This window comes from Euprymna scolopes, chromosome 2 (genome assembly GCF_053919585.1).
Source record: "Euprymna scolopes isolate OS-2025 chromosome 2, ASM5391958v1, whole genome shotgun sequence".
In the NCBI taxonomy this organism is placed as follows: Eukaryota; Metazoa; Mollusca; class Cephalopoda; order Sepiida; family Sepiolidae; genus Euprymna; species Euprymna scolopes.
The window spans coordinates 192,708,286-192,729,557 of NC_136483.1; the positions used below are offsets into that span (position 1 = coordinate 192,708,286).

A 21,272-nucleotide genomic window follows, 5' to 3' on the forward strand; every position below is an offset into this window, starting at 1 on the left:
TTACCTGGTTGTAGAATATGCTTAAATATGATATTTTAATTCATGCAGATTATACATATTATTATAGAGCCAATTTCCTATCAATTATCTATATATAAAAAAAAGGAAAATCACGAGTGCCATCAGCTCAAATTGAAACTGAAACATACAACCCTCCAGTCATTCCTTAGCCTCTGAGTCAAACCCATACACATAAGTAGTTAAATGACGTTATTTCATGTTTGAATGTAGGTTTGTGCATGTAAACATGTTTAGTCGACTACTCTTGCCAAGATCAACTATTTTCAATTTTGACCCCTTAGCAGCAATTTCTGTCAACTTAAAACCAAATAGAAAGTGTACCACATGTCCAAATACCCTTTGCAAACCAAATATTATGAGAGGAGTTTGGTAGAGACTTTTCGAACACAAACTGACAAAGTCACACACATATATATATATATATATATGGAGAAAGAGAGAGAGAAACTATTTCCGTGTTGTGAAACGTTTTCCTCTTAAGTTCTATGCAATTATACAGAATGTAAAAACTATGCATAACTAAAATTCTATCATCCTATGGCAACTAAAGCATGATAGTTTTATTTTTTGCCAAATAAATTGCATTGGATTACTGGGCAATGCCTGGTCAGCTATTTAAAATAATTTATAAGCTTTGGTACCTTATGGTGAAGCCACGTAAAAAAATATATATAAACAAAAGTGTAAGCCTCAAACCACATTATCTCCTAACAAGCCTCCTTACAATCATAGTTGCTTACACTGCATGAGCTCTACTCAACCCCTTTATCCACTAACAATGAAATAACAATATCCCTAATCCACTTTGAGGAGTGTAACTATTTAGCAGATATATAACCTCTACAAACTAACCCAATAACATTAACTAACCACGCGGGGTCGCAGAAATACCTGGATTAGAACCCAGGCGCGGAGCAAACCCTCTCAGTGGTGACGGACCCAGTGGATCTTTCCAGATCATCCGTCTAGGAGAAGGAAAACTCTGAAACTAAACCAGAGAGGAGGGAGGCCTCTTCAGTCTTGGATGACAACCTTCCTAGAGCTGGTGACTCAAACAAATTACCGGTTTGCAATACCTAAATTGCTTAAGGAGTAGATAGGTCCTGCCTATCGCCCGGCTTCCATACTCCTTCTTTGCCTATTAGTCAGGCGCAGAGATACTATCACAGTGATTCGACAGAAACACCCATTGGTAGATCTTGTTTCTTGTCTAGGGCAATGAACGCCGTTTCCCCCACTCCCGACACACCCCACCCCTTAAGCTGGGCACTTGAGAATGCTTGAGTACCACATATGCCTGAGCAATTAGATTGGGTTGACCTTCCTCTGATGGGTTGAGGGTACCGGATTGACAGTTACTGGCTGCTGTTTCCGACTGGTAGTACAGGAGCCCTAACTCTTTGGTAGCGCTTAGAGCGGCTGCTCCATCAACAGTTGAATAATATCGGGATGTTTGCAGTGCCATGGCGCGCATGGAAAGGGACCCTGCACTCATCCCCGGTGGGCTTTCCTGAGGCCACAGTCCTAGTTGATGGAGGGTCAGCTGATGGTCTACTTGTGATGCATGTGTGATATTCTGCATAACCTCCTGTTCGGCTTCCCCTAACCCAACTGAAACTCGTTAAAAAACATGATGACAGTACAATAAAAAAATAAGCTTAAACCAGGCTTAGGGACAAACAAATCCAACTTGCCTCCTCCCTTGAGGCTTGCATTCACAAATATCCGTGGGCTTAGAACTAATTTAGCTGATGTTGAAGCATTTCTCCTAACAAATACCCCGGATATCTTAGCACTAAGTGAGACTAACCTACACTCCTCCATCCCCTCTAACTACTTTAACATGCCTGGATATCTCCCACTCTGCCGTAAGGACTCTGACAGACATATGCACGGACTTGGAGTTTACATTCGTAATACCCTTCCCTTGACTAGAGAAACAAACCTAGAAACGGATGATCAAGCCTTTATGTGCTTTAGACTAATCATGCAACACAACATTAGCTACTTGTACTTTCTCTACCGCTCTCCCTCGACCCAAGACTGCACCATAATAAACAAAGTATCTGACAGCATAGACACAGCACTCTCCTTCGACACTAGCGCCCAAGTACATGTATTTGGTGACTTTAATGTCCATCACAAAAACTGGCTTGGATTCTCTACTTATACAGATGCAGCAGGCAGCGCAACTCATAGCTTCTCTGTATCTCACTCCCTATCGCAAATTGTTACTTTCCCAACCCGCTTCCCTGATCAGGAAGAGCAACACGCATCACTATTAGATCTGTTTTTGACCACAGTTCCTGATGATTGTGTAACGAAAGCCGACAGCCCACTTGGGAACGCTGATCATGCGGTAATAACGGTTGAAATCGCCCTAAACTCCAGACCCAAAACTGAAGAGCCAGTGCTCAAAACAACGAGATATTATAAAAAGGCGGACTGGGAAGCTATCAGAGATCTTATCAGAGACGCCCCATGGGGAAATATTTTTTCTCTTCCTGCTGAACAGTGTGCAACTGAGACCACTGAATGGTTCAAAACTGCAATCGAAGCGCATGTTCCCATGCGGAAATTCTATAGCAAGCCCCACTCTCCCCAATGGTTTACTTCGACTTGCGCAACTGCCATTGCTCAAAGGCAGCATGCATTCCGCAGGTTTAACCGACATAAGTCCAGTTCAAACAGACAAAAGTACATAGAAGCTAGAAGTAACGTTAAGAAAGAAATAGCGACAGCTAAGAGGGAATTTACGGAAACCACTAAAAAACGCATCGAAGCACAAAAATTAGGAACTCGTGACTTCTGGAAAATCTACAACAGTGTAGTAAATAATGGGCAATCAACAATTCCCCCACTAACCAACAATCACGAGGTTCTTTGCTCAGCAACCGAGAAGGCTAACATGCTTGCCAGTCGGTTTGCCTCCAACTCTACACTGGACCCTCTAAACCACCCCCTACCTGACTTTCCTATGCGGACAGACGCTACGCTAGACGATCTGGAAATCACCCCTGCTCAGGTGCATGCTATCATAAAAAACCTTGACACTTCCAAAGCATGTGGACCCGACCTCATCCCAGCTGTGCTATTAAAAAAGTGCTCAGCCGAAGTAGCTCCAGTTCTCTCCAAACTCTACAACAAATGCCTTAATGAATCTTGCTTTCTGGGCTGTTGGAAAACTGCTTCTGTGGTACCAGTATTCAAGAATTCTGGCGAAAGAACTGACCCATTAAATTATCGCCCTATTAGCCTCCTCCCACTTTTTGCTAAAATATTTGAGACCTTAATTAACCATGCTCTAGTCAAGCACCTTACAGATGCTAAACTTCTGACCGACCATCAATATAGATTTAGACAAGCCCGTTCCACGGCAGACATCCTCACTGTAATCTCTGAACGCATATACCATTCACTGGACAAAGCGGGAGAGGGCAGAGCGGTAGCTCTAGATATATCTAAGGCTTTTGACAGGGTATGGCATGAGGGTCTCCTCAGGAAGATTAGATCCTACGGTATCACTGGTAGAATGTTTAACATAATTAAATCCTTCTTAGATAAGAGAAAAATCCAGGTTGTCCTCGACGGTCGTACGTCTAAACAATATAATATAAATGCGGGAGTGCCCCAGGGATCTATCCTTGGTCCTCTGCTGTTCCTGATATTCATAAATGACCTCCCCGACAAGATTGCCTCTGAGATGGGTATATATGCTGATGACACCACACTCTATAGCAGACACGACAGGAAAACAAATGAACATATATCTAAAGTAATGGCAGAAACACTAGAGGATGACCTTAAATCAGTAGTGGAATGGGGAAAAAAATGGATGGTAACGTTCAATGCCACCAAGACAAAACTGGTTTCATTCAATAATTACAAGAAACCTTCTCTACCACCTATAGCAATGGCCAACAACTCTTTAGCTGAGAGTACGTCTTTCAAGCTCCTTGGCCTAACGTTCACAGGAAACATGAGCTGGAACAATTACATCGAGGGCATTGCCAGGGCCGCTGCGAGGAAGGTGGGCTCTCTCTACCGTGCTAGAAAACTTCTAACACCCGAAAGTATCCTGTACCTCTATAAGGCCACTATTCGCCCATGTATGGAGTATTGCTGTCACATTTGGGCCGGTGCATCGGCTACTAGTCTCTCGCTCCTTGACAGGGTTCAAAAGAGAGTCGCAAATCTGATAGGCCCTAAACTGGCATCAAAACTTCAGCCTCTGTCCCATCGTCGAAACGTTACATCCCTCTGCCTGTTCTACAAGTATTATAATGGTGAATGCTCTGACGAACTGCAAGCACTTGTGCCCCCACGACGTGAACACCCTCGACGGACCCGACAAGCTACAAAATCCCACCCCCACACTGTAGAGATCCCTAGATGTCAAAGATCTTTCTACTCCAGTAGTTTCTTCCCCAGAACTGCTAGACTTTGGAATTCCATTCCAGGTCACTGCTTCCCCAACTGTACTGACATGCATAAGTTCAAGTGCAACGTGAACCAACATCTCGCTGCCCTAATCCCTACATAGTACCCCAGTAGATGTTTCCCCTGATAGTAGCCCCCTACATTAAAGTGGCAATGTGCCTTGTTTGGGGTGAAAATGTAATAAAAAAAAAAAAAAAAAAAAAAAAAAAAAAAAAAAAATTAGAGATGATACAGAAAATACTGCCATCAGTTTTACACTCCCCCCCCTCGTCAACTTGCAGAACATGTACAAAACACCATTTTTTTTTTTTAGCTAGATTATTAATAGGGTTATTACAAGAGAATATTCTTATTGTTTTGACTTGAGTATATATGCGACAGTTAGATACAATCAATCGAGAAGCACATCACTATCTAAAAACATAAGATATTAACTGATATATACTCGAGAGTTAAAATAATGAAAAGAATATTCTATTGTCATACCCACAAATGACGAGTAGAAGCAGCAGATTGTTTACACACAAATTCATTCATAATTAAAAAGAACTACTGACTAACAACAATTTTTAATTCAACTTTGTTAATTTAAGGGCCAGTTTGTCGAATGAAGCTGCTATTTCAAGCACATGTTCTGAATGACAGAATCTACACTAGTTTAGAGAAAAATGTTAAGATGAAAACATGGGAGCACTTTTTTTTATTTTTTTTTTATTCAATTTTCACCCCAAACAAGGCAAGTGCCACTTTGAAGTAGGGGGCTACTATCGGAGACATAATTTGTGGGGGCATTATGAAGGGAGATGAGTAGAAAGATGTTTGTTCACATTACACTTGAACTTCTGCATATCAGTACAGTTGAGAAAGCAGTATCCCGGAAGGGAGTTCCAAAGACTTGCAGTTCTGGGGAAGAAACTATTGGAGTAAAAGGCTTTCTTACCCTAGGGATCTCTACTGTAAAGGGATGGGACTTAGTTGCTTGTCAGGTTTGTCGAGGGTAGTCACATCGAGGAGGTACAAGTGCCTGCACATCGTCAGAGCATTCACCATTAAAGTATTTGTAGAACAGGGAGAGGGATGCAACATTTCATCGATGGGACAGAGGCTGAAGCCTAGATGACAGTTCAGGACCTATCAGGTTGGCGACTCTCTTTTGAACCCTGTCCAGGAGGGAGAGAAGCAGCAGATGCACCAGCCCAAAGGTGACAACAGTACTCCATACATGGGTGAAGGGTGGAATTTTGTATACATACAAACGTGCATTTGTGAATATCGTATGAGTGTTATTTAAAAGATTTCAAAACATACGAAATGAGGTATGGAATGGATCATCAAGTCAGTAGTGAGTACATAGTAGTTTCACCATGCATATTCAAATGTATACATACAAGGTTTCTTTAATTAGTTTCCAGATGTTTTTAGTACAGGCATTTAAAATTGTCATAGACTCTGGAAAATTCAGTATGTTATTGCTATATATCGTATGAGATGACTGGCCAATTTTTATGATTTCTGATTCAAATGAACAGCTACAGCAGGAATTGGAATACACCCTACTAAAGCCTGATTGTCACAGCTTGTGAATTTTAAAAATGCAATCTGGACGTGAGGACACTTAGAAGAATGATATGCAGAAAATTCTGTTTTAAACGCAGAAAAAAAATGCCACAGAAACATCAAACATCAGTTTTTGAGTAGCATGAGATTCAAGGAAGGCAGGTAGTTTGTGAGAGATGATGAGAGGCGTGGGAGGAGTAAGGAATTCAAAATACAAGAGTTGATTGGCCAAATAAAGAATTCCATGAATAAGGACCGGTGTGTGTCTATAGAGATAAGTGCACAGTTTGATGTCAGTGTGGGAATTGTACACACAATTTTTCGCAAGGAACTGAAGATGTGGAAGATTTACACAAATGCACCAGTCCATAATTCTATCTATTTGACCGGGCATCAAGACAGTTCGTCACCCTCCCTATAGTTCAGACCTTGCTCCCTGTAACTTTTGTTATTCCCTAAGCTCAAGTGGCTGTCATTATGAGACAATTGAAATTGTCTCATAATGACAGCCACTAAGGTTGTCACAAGTCTTTCATCTCAAGAGATAAAAGACTTGCGACAAGGGTCACTGACACACTCACACAAAAAGACTTCCACGGAGCCTTCCAGAAGTTGTTGGAACGGTACAACAAGTGCATTGCAGTGGAAGGTTGGTTGGTTGTTTTTGTTTTACGGCATATCAACCCTTTTCGGGTTATTTAATGCCGAATCCAAAAATTTGGAAGAAAAATTTTTTAATAGAATATATTTGTTGTTTTCAAGTCGGTTTCTATTTAACCCATAATTGGAACCCTAACAGGTACTACCACTCCTGGTCAGAGTGGACCTGGGAGCAATGGTAATTAAAGGGTGGCTCCACACTCCCCAAAGCCCGCAAGCTGGGGCCTCACCACTGGATATAGTTTAAGGTCATATCCAGGACCTGCAGCAGAAGGAGATTACTTCAAAGGAGACTAGAGTTTCATGTGTGTATTTTCAATAAAAGTGCCCATATGAAAAAAGTTTGGAAACTTATTGAAGGCACTTCATAATCAAGTGTTTTGTAGATGCTGAATTTGAGCCGGACTACAATCAAACTATATATTATATCTATAAAGTTAGGCATGTTCAAATATATTTAAATATTTGTATTACAGGATTTACTCCAAAACTAATCAACCAATCATTATGATTTTTGGGACACAGCTGCTAGGTGTGCTAGGTGTGTGTAGGATATATTTAGATTAATTTAATTTTATGTAAAGAACAGAAAGGAAATTTCAAATATCTCTAACCTTTATGAAATATCAACAACATTTATTAGGTATCAATTAACAAATATTCACTTAATCTTAGTTTCCATAGAGAACTTTAAAGAGTTATTAGGTGGCACAACAATAGGAACAAACTCACATTTGAAAACTTGAATATTTTGGACCTGCATTGTACTTGAGCTATAAATTAAGACACCAATGAAGCAAGATTTCCTGAATGGGAGGAGAAGGGAAAGAAGTTGGAGGGGGAGAGTGAAGAGGGAGAGAAGGGTCAGTTAGAGGGAGAGAGTGAAAGGGAGAGATGGGAGAAGTTGGAAGGAGAGAGGGAAGAACTGGAGAGAGAGAATGAAGGAGGGAAGATGGAGGGAGAGAGGGAAAATGTTGGAAAGGGAGAATTGGAGATAAAGCTACATTTTCAAAGCTATTTTGCTATATATGAATGCCAGGTGGCCCAACTAATTAACATATAAATCAATCGTAGACGGTTAATATTGTCAATCTGTTATTTTTTTTTTTTTTTTTTAATCCTACAAGAATAAAATATGTGTGAACATTTGAAAAAAGAAAAAAAAAGAAAACCAAAATAGATTATATGATATAAGAATGGTAAAAATTAAATTTAGATTTTTACTGAATAAGTTCAGCAAATCTCAATTTTCCTACAGTTCCACTTGATAACATTGCAAACTATTGCTTTTGTTACAAAAGAAAAATAAATAAATAAAAACGTAAAAATTATGTAAATTTTTATCAATTGAAATTGGGCCAAAGTTCAACAAAATGGAGTTAAAAACTGATCATGTAGCAATTCGACTGAGCCTTTCTTTACTGCAGTTTGATTTTTTTCTAATTTTATGTAAAAAAAAAAAAAAAAAAAAAAAAAAACTTTTTTTGTTGATAAATAATTCTGCTTTTCATTGTGTCAATTTGATCATTCGAACCAGAAGTAGAATTAAAATGTAAACACATCTATAAAATAAACAAAAGAATTTAACAAGTTTGTTACAGAAGTAAATTTTTGTGTCACAAAAGCAAGTAACAATGACAGTCACAATGCAAAATGGACTTCAAACATATTTAATAATACAATCATTATGAGAAAGAAAGTAGAAAGAAAAGGAAGGAAGTAGAGAAAGAGTAATAAGATAAAGAGTGATTATTAGGGTTAGGGCACAGCATATTCTTTTCATTATTTCGACTCTTGAATGTGTATCCGTCTATCTTCTATCTATATATATAAAAGCGAAAATGTACGTATGTATGTGTGTGTGTTCGCTAAAAACTTTCGATATACACAACGAAAATTCACAAACTCGGTATCATATTGGAGTCCCATTCTCCACACAAAAAATATAGAAAAATTGGCCAAAAACGTTCATTTTTTCACCCTGAAATCGACAATTTTCGACAGAGGGGGAGGGATGGTCAACAAAAACCATCCCCTTGTGACGACGCCCGATTCTACGCATGCGTCAGATGACGTCATGACCTGATTTACTTTAAATAGTTGAAAAACTGAACAAATTTCATGTACATCGCGTTAGCTCAGTTGGTTAACGCGTTGGTTCATTATCTAAAAGTTTTGGGTTCGAATCGTGGTGTGAGATATCTTTTTTTTTTTTCGATTTTTTAAATTTAAATATTGAACCAGTGTTATTTAAGCCATTTTTCATGTAATGATCGTTTTTTCTGGTTTTTTTTTTTTTTTTTTACTTCGCTTATCCACCCCTGACCACACACCCAAAAACACCCAGGTACCCACCGATTTTTTAAAATTTTAATATCGAAACAGGCTTATTTAAGCCATTTTTCACGTTTTTTTTTAACGTTCGTTTTTCTGGTTTTTTTTTTCTTTTTCAGATTTTTACATTTAACATCGTTCGTTTGCCTTACGTTAGTTTTTTTTTGTGTTTTTTTTTTGATGTTTTGATTACCCCCCCCTGCTTAAGTTTTAATGTTTTTTTTTCATGTTTTCTTTTTTTACTTCGCTTGTAACAAACAAACCTGATCATTGACCTCATTAAAAACAACTGCTGAATAACTATTGCTGTCATCGTAACACTCGCACAAAATCTTAACTTTACGACTTCCGTGCGGGTACCTGTCAATTTGGTTCTTACTTAAATAAATTCAAACATCTTTCAGTAACTCATTCTGGCTGGCCGAACGGTTCATGTTTTTTTCACATTTTATTTTCCAACTCCACCTCAAGGCTTCGGGTTCGATCCTACCAACTTACCAAAACTTTTTACCCCCCCCTCCCGGTTTCTTTTTTATTTAAGAGCACACATTTCGAAACACCCGGGCAACGCCGGGTACCCCCGCTAGTATCCTATATACAGTGATGTGGTTCTCGGTAAATTGTCGTGTCTGTGTCAGATATATATGCAAGAGTCAAAACAATGATAATATTCTGTTGTCATAGCCCTAGTGATTACATATATATAAGAGAGAGAGGGGAACGGGGACAAGCAAATAATGATAGAGAGACAGAGACTGAGATATAGCGAGTCAGATTTCAATCACAATATGAAATGCGTTTTATTTGCCAAAATGAAAGTAATTTATTCTGAAGGTTCTCAATCCTCAGTGTGAGAACCAAAAATACAGTTGCAAATTACTTAAGACCTCTATCCAGTCATGGTTGATGGAATGAAAGCATGAATTAAATAAAGGTTTCTGTTAGAAATTCTGTACAAATTCTCAAGTTTAGCAGAAAGATTCCCGAGTTCAACAGAATATACCTAAAGAAGGTCAGAGGTTACATTAACCAAAAATGACACTTAAGATGAGAAGCGTAGTCTGAAGAATGCAAATAATATTATTTTGTTAACACATAAAATAGTTGAATAAAAGTAACATTTGTTGGTGTTGAATTTCCAGTTATTTTTTTTTGTTTTCATAAAATAAATTATGCAAATAGTCTAACATCGGAGACTGAACTCGACATGTTCTTGCTGAGTTGCACTCATGAAAGAGGCATGAATCCACATATCCCTAAGAATGAAGATCAGGGTCGCATTACTTTTGGTCACCAATATGAAAGATACCCGAAATTCAGTAAGGCAGGTAATCAATCTTTTTTTTGGTCATGAAGCATTTTAATTGCATTCTCCTTCAAATGCACAATTAATAAAACTTTTTTCTTCAAATGCACAATTAATAAAACTTTTTCCTTCAAATGCACAATTAATAAAACGTTTTTGGTCATGAAACATTTTAATTGCATTCTCCTTCAAATGCACAATTAATAAAACTTTTTTCTTCAAATGCACAATTAATAAAACTTTTTTCTTCAAATGCACAATTAATAAAACTTTTTCCTTCAAATGCACAATTAATAAAACTTTTTCCTTCAAATGCACAATTAATAAAACTTTTTCCTTCAAATGCACAATTAATAAAACTTTTTCTTCTCATGTTTGCAAATTTTTTAGCTGAGGATCTATAATTTACATTTGAATTATTCCCTGTTTCATCTTGGTTGTTATTTCACATTTCGGATGATATGTAACCTAGATTTTTTTTGGGCCCCCCCCCCCAGGTACATCTTATCAAACTCCGGAATCTGTACGGAATTTTGCACAGAACACATTAAATCTATGATGGTAGATTGTTCTCTTTCTGTCAGCCATGACTGGGTAGAAATCACAAAATAATTTGTAATTGTATATCTGAAAATTCTTCATGGCACCCTGGATAAAAGTGCTATGTATATTCAGTTTTAAATGACAGTCTTTTGGAGGCTGAAGATTCAATCCTCAATATGGGCGATACTAAGAATGCAATTAAAAACTACTGAAGACTTCTACCTGATCATAGTTGATAAAACAAAAGTAAATCACCACTGTGGATTAAATAAAGGGTTCCATTCGAAATTCCATACAAATTTCCAAGTTCAAAAGGATGCACATGAAGATGATGAAAGGTTACATCGGCCAAAACGTTGCAAGAATAACATGTAAATAATACACATTTTTCTCAAAATCTTTAAATTTTTGTCATGATTCTATAGCAGTTAAATTTTACAAAACAAAATATCAAAAGAAACAAAATAAAAAAAAAACTGTAAACCTTATTTAACACTCAATTCTAAAAAAAAAAATAAATAAATAAATAAATAAATAAACATTTAGGTTTCTTTATCCAATAAAATCACTTATTTTTTTATTTATCCAATAAAATACCACATTTTTCTTTTTATTTATTTTTTCAACAAGAACCCAAAAACTAATTTCACTGCTTTCTCAAGGTCATAAAATAGAACTTAATACAAAATTGGAAACAGGGAAATAAATGTTTAAAAAAAAAAAGAAGTCATATACAAATTATAAAATAAAAGAAATACAAGAAAAAAAGTAGGAAACAAAATCCATACAAAAAAATTATTAGTTTTAAAAATTTACCTGTTTGCTAACTCCAAAAGAATTTGATTAATGAGGGTCAAATCTCAAGAAGATAAATTGTGTTATCTGAGAATATAAAATTAAACATTGGATGTCATAATATCATATGATTAATCTATAATAAATAAAAAATATAAACTCGTGAAAAAAGAAAGGAAAGAAATTGATAAATTGCAGCTTATTTTTTTTTCTTTGAAAAATATAAGAATTTTTCACTTTACATTGGATTTAGAAAAAAATGTGAACGATTATTCAAATTTGTTTTACACAATATATATGTACTTTGTAGAAATTCCAGGTTGGTGGTTAGGGTTAGTGATGTTTTTTTTCAATCTTCTTTAAGACATACACCTAGGAGAAAGAAAACTTTGATGTAAAACCTGAGGTCTACTGTCTCCTGTCTTGTAGCAGTCTTCTATAATATAAATCTCACTTATCTGTTTAAATGTATGCATGTATATGTATATTTGTATACCTGCCTAAAACTTTTTACAGAGGCAATGGATTTTCATGAGATCAGTATCCTTTTGAAGCCGGACTCTTCGGACGAAAAATATCGAAAAATTGGCTAAAAACATTAATTCCTTCACCCTCAACTGGGCACTTTTCTACAAGAGTAGTTTTGAAGGGAAATATACACAGACAGACACACACAATTTCACTTATATAAAATTTTATGTTAATATTTTCAATATTTACTTTGACAGTGTCAGATATGCAAGTAGAGCTAGGCAGTAAGTTTTGAAAATACATATGGGAATTAAACTACACAGAATTTTCCGCGTTTCATCCAAATTTCATTCAAATATGAGAAAGGCTGAATAAAAACAGCAACAGCAAACCACTACCGAGAGCTCAAAGAAAGTAGCTGATCACAGAGAGTGGAGTTGAAAATAGTATGGCAAGCTAGCATATGTAGAAACCTAGACGAGCTGTGTAGACTATGTTTGAATGAAAAATTAGTTATCCTAAACTTTGAAGAATCCTAAAATTTATTAAACTAAATTAAATAAATTTTAATCATAATGTATTATATAAATCTAAGTTTTCTGTTAGTGTCTGCGTGTCCAGCTAAAAGTCAAAAACTACAAAGCCGACCACAATGAATATGTGGCATTTTTTATTTGCAGTTCATTAAATTAAAACAAAAACATTTTTCTTATTTTTAATTTTTTTTTTTTTTTTATATCGGCAGTTGATTTAGCTGAGGGTGACATCACACTTTTTTTTTTTTTTTTTAAATCATAACTGCTTGATAATTTTTTCAAATTCATAGTAGTAGGTCAACATCAGTGGATTTAATCTTTCAATCTGATATAAATAAAAAAAATAAATAAATAAAAAAATCATTTAGCAAGTTTAGTCATCTGACCTGCAATGCTTTTTCTTAATTACGATATGCGCATGCATGAATCCTACTTCTATTTTAAAAGAATAAATTTGCAATGTCAAAGTTGCTGCGATATTAGCCTAATGGATAGTGTGGTTGCTTACGGAGTTCGCTTTTTGAGGTTCACACCCAGTATGGATCTTTTTTTTTTTCTTTTAATAATAACACAATACGTTTATTTTGATTAAAAAAAATAATTCCTATTTTGTTAGTTTTAAAATTGAATTCTATTTTGCTTTATTTGTAAGTTTTTTCTCTTCTCTTTCAAGGATACATAAAAAAAAAAATTCTGAAGTTTACGGACTGTGCTGAGATAACCACCGACAAAAGTAACATGGCTGTTGCAACAGACCATAAAGAAAAATCTTACTAAACTGAGGCAGCATGTAAGAAATTTGCTTAAAGTGGCACATAGTCATCAAAAAGTGTTCAATATCCTGAAAATAGCTTCTCTTTGTATCCAGTCTGCCGAAAAATCTGGTGAGGAGGTGGTCAGGTACTTCTTTTTTAGGTTGATTACATTTTTGTGTTTTTATCAGTTTTTTTAAAGATTACCAGATCTTTTAAACGCCCCTCCCCCTTCATATATTTGGATAGAGATAAGGGTATTGTTTTTTTTTTTTCTTTTTTTACACGGTGGTCACCACTTATCAAGGCCCGGAAGCCACTCAGCGATAAGGGTTATTGCAAGTACAGTACGTTAGTGTGGAGATTTAATGAAGTGTTTACTTAAGAGGGCAATTCATTAGGAATTTGTTAATGTTGGACTTGAAGACATCCAAGTTTTAGTCAGGTGGGAAGTAGGCAGACGGAACAGAGTTCCACAGGCGTGCAGTTCTAAGAAAGAAGCTTTGTTCATGGAATCTACGTTTTGATTTAGGAACAGATAAAGAGTGGGGGAAATTTTTCACAGTGGATTCAGCTAGACGGGTGTTTTTCGTGAAGGAGTGGCGAGGGGGGAACAGAGATTGGAGTTCAGACGAGCATCTGCCATGGTAGTAACGATAAAACAAGGATAGGCTCGCAACGTCTCTTCTGTGGGAGAGAGGTTGTAGGGTAGAGAAGAGGGCATCACCCATTAAGCCACGAAGTCTATTTTGTATTCTGTCGAGGCAGGATAGGCTGTTTTTAGCAGCTCCTGCCCAGATATGGCAGCAGTATTCCATCCTTGGACGTACTTGGCTTTTATATAAATAGAGAATTGCATCAGTAGTGAAATATCTTCTGGAACGGTAGAAGGATCCCACCATCTTTCCAGCGACCTTGGCAACAGACTTGATGTACGTGTTCCATTTCAGATCAGGAGTAAAGGACAAACCCAGAAGCTTGTCAAAACATGGGGCTTCTCCTAGACGAGAGCCATCCATTTCAATTGATGCCAGATGGGGATCAGAGCGTTGATGATGTAAGGATAGGAGTTAGGTTTTAGATACATTAAAGGTAACCAGCCACGTCTTCCCCCAGGGAACCATGCGCTCGAGATCAGAAGAGAGAGAATCAGAGAGAACTTTGTCATTTAGAGCCTTTGATGTGTTGCCGTAGATGGTCGTGTCATCAGCATAGATGTCAACGAATGATTGAAGTATGTTTTTAGGGAGATCATTGATGTAGATCAGAAAGAGAGTTGTCTACAATGGAATCAACACATAGTAAGGAAAAAGTACTCAATATCCTTAGTATAGTAGATGTGTCCAAATGGAACTTCATTTCTTCTATTTACTATTTGTGGATCCGGTATTTGTGGATCCGATATCCCTACTAGTAATTAACAAATCAAACAAATATATAAATGCTCTAGTATTACACAAAATATAAATAAACATTCAAATTAAAACTAGGCCATCTTTGATCACAAAGAAATTACAAAATCCTTGATAAATCAACAAAGAAACAGGTGCATGCGCTCATTGGTTACAATAAAGGAGTGTGTGAATTGGCTGGCTAGCAAATCCAGTATTACAGGTATATATAAAAACAACATTTCATGCAACAGTCTGGTTGATTCTTACAAGGATGAAACACGGAAAGTTCTGTGTAGCTTAATTACTATATCTATTTTCAAAGCATATATATATATTAAACTTTCTAGCCCTTAAAATGGGTAAAAGTTATAGCCCATTGATTTAGGAGTACTTTATGCCAAATTGATGGTTGAATATGTATAACTTTCTCATTTTTGCATTAATCCTTAATTGTGCATCGAATGCATACCATAATATTTAGTTTGCGGCACTTATAATAACAAAGATCCGTACAAACGTTCAACTCCAGAAAACCCCAGAAAAAGTGAAATGGACGGACAGACAAAAGAGAAATGTAATATATTAAAATGTTATTTTCCTATGCTCCCTACTTAGCTCTAAGAGTTGAATCTATATCTTAAAATAAGTGATACACTGTTGAGTATAGTAAAAATATAGTCGCATACAAACTCATGATAAAAATATATATGTTACTATTCAAATAAAAATTTTCTAATTTTGTATTTTACTATAGATATCAATAACACAAAGTTCGTTTAGATAGCTCGATAGTGCAATACTAGAGCTAGCTATACTTTTATAATATACCGCTTCACTGAGAACAGACACTCATTTGTATGCTCATCTCAAAAAATATTCAGTTTTATTTATTATACAAGCATATAATTGTTTTGGCCCTTAACTGAGATATATATATATATATATATATATATATATATATATATATATATATGTATATAGATATTAGTAAGTTATAAAATATGTATGGCGATTAAGCTACACTGAATATTCCACGTTTCATCCACTTTAGGATTCTTCAGGCTTATTGTTGTCATAAGCCTGAAAAATCCTAGAGTGGATGAAATGCGGAATATTTAGTGTAGCTTAATCGCCATATATATTTTATAACTTACTAACTAGCTCTACCCACATATTGAGCACTGTTGAAGTAAACACTTAAAGTTTACGCATAAATTTATATTTTTGTATATTAATTTATGTGAGTAAATGAAGTAGTTTATATATATATATATATATATATAGTTCTCTGCATACATGTTTTTATTATTCTTATACTAGTAGGGCATTCTTCAGCGCTAAATATGCATAAAAACAAAAAGGTCACATTGACCTATAGATAGTCCCTCTTACCGACAGTCTGATACATTTACAATTTTGAAAGTTTTTTGGGTTTTTTTTACAGCCTTATCATATGCTACATGCCACATACATAATCAACAATCTTGAACTGGAAGCCATGTTTAATTTCAGAAAAGTTTCCAATCGGTAGCTATTCTATTAGTTTTGGATATGAAAAATGTTCAACGGGTCGCTGTTCTGTATAGGTTCTGGACTTTATAATTTTGCAAACAAAGAGCAAAAGATCCTACTTGTGTTGAAACAAAATAAACGTGCTGGAATGTTAACAGATTCAATTCTTATGGAGCAATTCTGGTTTCTGATTGGTCGATAACAGAACATGAATTAATTTCATTCATCAGTTCCTATCCACAGTGTTTATAAATACAATTTCCCAACTTTCAGGGAGCATACCCCATTATGTACCAAAAATATTGCAACAATCAGTATAAATGATTCATAAATTTTACAGTGCAACTATTTCAATAAATACACTAACCTTTGATTATATTTCTGATATTATTTACCTTTATACAGGTGCTTTTATATTTTTGTGTCTCTTGGCCACGCAACCTTACTAAAATCTCTAACTATGTATTGTTTTTAGTGAAAAAGAAAATCCTTTTGAACACAAAAGAAAATGGTTCAATTTTACTATAGAGATCGTTGCAATATTTCATTTATTTCGCTTGATAATTTTTTCTCACTTTTTCGATAAAATTAACTGATCTTTAAATTGTATTTTTTGTCCTGTAAATAAAATTCTAATTAATTTTTTAAAGTGTTGAGAATCATTTTTAGTATTTTCAATTGCTGACAACTGTTATTTATTATTTATTAATTTTGTTTTTAAACCAAAACATTTTTACTTATTATAATTTTAAGTATCTATATTTTTTTATTAGTAAACACTAGTCTCTATTTCATTTAGAAATTAACTTTTTTCTTTTTTCAGTCATTTACTTTCAATAGGTTGGTTTTCAGTAGGTTGGTTTGATTGTTTTTATGGCATATCAACCTTTTTTGGATTATTTAATACTGAATCCAGTAATTTTTTTTTTTTTTTTACATACGCATCACCACTTATCAAGGTCCAGAGGCTACTCGAGGATAAGAGTTAAAAGAGTGTCAATTGGACAATATATTAATTGTTAGTAATGGAAATTCAGTAAATAAATAAAGTGGAACGGCTTATCAAGAACTTGTTTACGTTGAACTTAAAGACAACCATATTGTAGTCAGCTGGAAAGCAGGCAAACGGAAGACAGTTCCACAAGCGTGTAGTTCTAAGAAAGAAGCTTTTTTCATGGAATCTATGTTTAGGTTTAGGCACAGATAAAGAGTGGGAGGAATTATTGATAGTTTTTTCAGCTAGGCAGGTGTTTCTTGTGAAAGTATGGCGAGGAAGGACCATAAATTGGAGCTCAGACAAGCACTTGCTATGAAAATAATGATAAAGAAAAGACAGGCTCACAACATCTCTTCTGTGAGAAAGAGGTTGCAGGGAAGAGAAAAGGATATCCCCTAATTTCGGAAAACGTTTATGCTTTAAGTTCTTTGCATATTAAAAAATTTATTCGTGTTTGGTTTGTCTTTTTGTTATATTTTAGAGCTTATCAACTTCTTTCGGGTTATTTAATGCTGAGTCCAGTAATTTTGGAAAATGTTTTTATGCTTCGAGTTCTTTATATCTTTAAATATTTATTCATTGTGCTTAGTTTGATTGTTTTGTAGAGGAAAATTGTTGTCTTTGGTTTTGGCTTTGCAGAACATAATTGAGTTTTGCTAAGAGAAAGGAAAAATGTAATAACATCAATGTTTGGTGCATTTTAGGTCAGAAAGTCGATATGTTCAGACAGCCTGATCTGGTAGATTAAAACTAGTAAAAAATTACTTCTGAAAAAAAATAAATAAATAAATAAAAAATACAAAAAATACAAACTTGATTTAACTTTTACTTGGTTTGCACTGTTGTCTGCTTAAAGTGAGCATAAATTGTTAATATTAACTTTAGGTGTGGCATTACATTTCAACCACTCTGACCCACACGCTGTCTGGTACCGTCACAAAAAACGAAAAGAAAAGAAATAAAAATTTGACTCAGAATTTTTTTTCAGTGCAAATAAAATGCATTTATTTGTGCTTCTTTCAACAATAATGCATTTCACCGTCTTCCAAAAGTCTTTTTGCACACGTATTTTACAACGCTCTGCCATATTACATGTGCTTTTTAAAAGTCTCTCTCTCCACCACCTGACATCGGCATAGCCAACATTTTCTCATTCTCAACTTCACATATCCATCTTCCACGGCACACACTTTGCTTCTCTTCGTAATCACATGCTGTCCTTTTTTCTTTTTATTTTCTTCTCCTTTCCATGACATCAGTGCGTGCATACTTGTTTAATTTGCATACGTGCTAAGACGGTTGTTGTTGCTAATATTTTTGTGAGTCAATTATCCCACGGCTGCTGATCCTCTCCCTGAAAAATATTGCTCAACACTATTTCAAAACATTGTATTTACAAAAAATATACTTAATATAATTCAATTGAAAAATAAAATTACTATCACTATTTGAGAACTCCTAAGCGGCCATTTTTTTTAACATGGCCACATCTTATTCAAATACTTACTGGCATATTATGATTGAATATTCTTTTGGATTTTGTGGGGAACTTTGTTTTAAAATGGACCTATTTTGCATACATTTCGGATAAAATTGAGTGGTGTTAAATTGTATTTTTAGTCTGGAAATAAAATTTAAAATTACTTTAAAGTGCATTTTACTCGCATGCTGACACAAAAAAAAAAGTGAACATTATTAAAAGGATGACCCGATATGCTATTTAAAAGGGTGCTCCGATATGCCAGGATCATTCATAGACACTACAATCTATGGCAACACTTCAAAGGCCGTCTCTGCTTTATCCTTATTTTCATGTCAAGTGCTCGACTGAACTCCAATCTATGGTCCCTCTTTGCCAAACTTTCACAAAAAACACAGACTAGCTACAACTACTATACATGATTTCCCCCCAGATCTAAACAGATTCCATGAGCAAAGCTTCTTTCCCAGAACTGCCCGTCTGTGGAACACTGTTCCGCTGGTCTGCTTCCCGGTTGAATACAACATAGTAGCTCTAAAATCTAATGTAAACAAATTCTTGTTGAGCCGTCTCAATAAATAATCAAATTCTACCCAATATACACTATTAACGATTACTAAACTACTACCTTACATTCATTCACCCTTATCCTTGGGTGGCTATCGCGCCTTGATAAGTGATGACTTCCAAGTAAAAAAAAATCAATTAGTTGCCAGAATGTTTTTTTCTTTATCGTTCAACAGATTATATATATATTTATAAGGTTTTTTCTTGTTTTTTTTTTTTTTTTTCAAAACAATGTCATGGTTCCCCCCCCCCTCGCCAAACTTTCACAAGAAACACTCGTCTAGCTGAAAACACTATCAATAATTCCCCCCACTCTTTATCTGTGCCTAAACCTAAACGTAGATTCCATGAAAAAAGCTTCTTTCTTAGAACTGCACGCCTGTCTTCCGTTTTCCTGCTTTCCAGCTGACTACAATATGGTTGTCTTCAAGTCTAATGTAAATAGGTTCTTGATGAGCCGTTCCATATAAGTTAAATTTACCGAATTTTCATTACTAATGATTACTATATTGTCCAATTTCTACTGTACATTCTTTAACCCTTATCCTTGAGTGGCGTCTTGGCCTTGATAATGTGGTAATGCCTGTGTAACAAAAAAAAAAACAAATCTGCATTGTTTATTTACGAATTCATGATAAATATAAAATAAATGTTACTTCAGCATATATAACGGCAACATTCCTAGGGAATGTAATATATTTTGTTCAGATTTCATTGAATGAAATATGGAGGGCTACCATGGTACAAAAATAATTTTCCGAATCCTCCCACTCACAAACGCAATGAAAATATGAAATGTTAACGGAGCACTATCAGAAAATGATGAAACGAACATGTTTTTATTTTATTTGTTTTGTTTTCTGTGAAGTAGATTCTCCCGGTATAAATGTTATATTCATCAAAAACATTGGACTTCCGGTATATGTAATATGTAACCCCCCCCCCGTTCTGAAATTCCCAAACACTATTTTATCAATAGATTTTTCTTTGCCCTTTTTCTAGAAATAAAGTGTAGTATCTGTTTTGATGCGGCACTCACAATGAAGTTGAAATCCTTCTAGACCAAAATCAATATTTTTTTTTTTTGTTCCAATCCAGAGTTCTCCCCTTTTTAAGGATGTTGGATGTCGCATTAAGAACCGATGTTGTGTCATACTGTTAAAAATTAATGTATATTACCTAGCCTCCCCCCTCCCTAAAGAAATTCAAAATCTAGTTTTTTTGGCTATTACATTCCAACAGTCTTTAAAAAAAAAAAAAAAAAAAAAAAAAAATATGCAAATGAACTTCTGTGCATTTAAACATGCCTAAAAAATGCATTCACTTCTTGTTCTAAAATAAATAAATAAACAAAAACCCAATTATGCGCGCAAACAGAAAAAGATAAATTTCAGAGACGCAAAGATTTTTTTAAAATACGTCCACGCAAATTCTGTGGGGGACAAAAGTTAAAATGCTTTTTACTTGGTGGACATAGTTGAAAGCATACCATGTGACAAAAGAGTGCACTTCTCAGTCAATCAACGCTCAGAGAAAGATTTAATTTTCAAAACCTTTTTTCTCACATTTGCCTGGGAGCCGATCGACAAATACTTAAACGAATTCACTCACTCTCACTCAGCACTCTCCGCTCTTCGATTACTTTTCTATTCATGTCAACGACTCTGTTGCTACGTATTTTTTCCGCCAGCATGACAAAATATGATCATCCACATGCACGCACACACATGGCGAATAATGCAGATATTCAGCTGCATGCAAGAACATTTACCTTCTTTATTTTATCAAGCACACACAAAAATTAAGCCTGTTTCTCAATGAGAAAACAAAGGACAGTCTCTGCTTTTTCTTGTCAAAACAACAAACAGTCTTAACTTTCACATTTGCTAGAACTGTCTATCCAGACA

General features: G+C 35.2%; 1 protein-coding gene across 1 annotated transcript in view; it reads right to left on the reverse strand.

Moving 5' to 3' along the window:
• LOC145300440 (proton-coupled amino acid transporter 2-like) overlaps positions 1 to 21,272 on the reverse strand; it is a 108,248-nt gene that overhangs the window by 74,944 nt on the left and 12,032 nt on the right. The window contains 1 exon segment of the mRNA XM_080144483.1: positions 11,678 to 11,743. The gene's annotated coding sequence lies outside the window, so the exon portion shown is untranslated.